Source organism: Mustela nigripes, chromosome 2 (genome assembly GCF_022355385.1).
Source record: "Mustela nigripes isolate SB6536 chromosome 2, MUSNIG.SB6536, whole genome shotgun sequence".
NCBI lineage: Eukaryota > Metazoa > Chordata > Mammalia > Carnivora > Mustelidae > Mustela > Mustela nigripes.
The window spans coordinates 15,575,100-15,576,244 of NC_081558.1; the positions used below are offsets into that span (position 1 = coordinate 15,575,100).

Sequence of the window (1,145 nt, forward strand, 5' to 3'; positions counted from 1 at the left end):
GTTGTCCCCTAACAGACACTGTGTGCCAGGTGCTGCGTCCAGCACTTGAAATTCATCCTTACCATGGTCCCCTGAGGAAGGGATTACTATGGCCATTTTACAGACGAGGTAAGCTGAGGCTCTGAGAGATTCAGTCACTTGTACAGGGTCACACTGTGGTGGAACAAGATTCAAATGTCCTCTGATCCTCCTATTCTTTTTTTTCCCCCTTAAGTAAACTCTACACCTGACGTGGGGCTTGAACTCACGACCCTGAGATCGAGAGTCACATGCTCTACCAACTGAGCCAGCCAGGCACCCCTCATTTTTAATCACAGCCCCGCTCAGTGCCCCACCCCCCACCCCGCACCGTTACCAACAACAGTTGGTGGGTTCCGCTCTGTTTTACTGATGAGGAAGCAAGTGCGGGATGGCTGGGCTGCTAGTCTGCATCTCTTCAGCCTTCCAAATGCGTCTAGCCTGCATTCAGTCCCAACCCATAAATCCCACCGACACTGAAAGTGCTAGAAGATGTTTCTCCAGCCTGGTGCATCCTTAATGATGAGGCCCGGATTTCGGTTCTCCAAATCCATTACTCAGCCTCCAGGGCCACCAGAGTGCCTGGTACGAGTGGGTGCCACAAGCTGGGTATTCAGCAGGGACTGCTTAGCTGGGCAGACATCCAGCCTGGGGGGCTCCTGAGGTCACCTGGGAGCCTTTGGGTTTGACATTGATGGATTTTTAAATAGTGTATTTATCAATGATTCAGAGGTATTCAAGAGAAAGATAAAGAAGACTGAAGACCAGGGATATCGACTAAACCACACTGATGGGGACCCTTCCAGGGGCAGCGTCTGTCATAGATGAACCTAACTGACACTGTCTTTAGAAAACATTTTTTGGTAATAAAAGTAATTTTTTTTTTTTTTTTTTTGGTAGGAGGTAGGAAAAGACAACCCTTAAAGCAAGTGATATTTTGTGGTTCGCTTAGCTACCTTCTAAAGAAGTTAGAATGCCATTGAGTGGTTAGAATCGTAAATTCTGAGGCTTTCAGTATGGAAAACCTAGGGGACGGAGCTAGGTCATCAGAACAAAGGCAACTGGATGTTCCCCTTTAGCCACTAATGGGCATCGTACAAATTTCCTTCATGCTGCTTCTAAACACC

The 1,145-nt window shown here is 47.7% G+C and overlaps 1 non-coding gene across 1 annotated transcript; it reads right to left on the reverse strand.

Annotated features, from left to right (window-relative positions):
* Positions 1-223: 223 nt before the first annotated feature.
* TRNAE-CUC (transfer RNA glutamic acid (anticodon CUC)) lies at positions 224-296 on the reverse strand. Its single transcript has one exon. It is a non-coding gene; the product is annotated as a tRNA-Glu (tRNA).
* Positions 297-1,145: the final 849 nt, after the last annotated feature.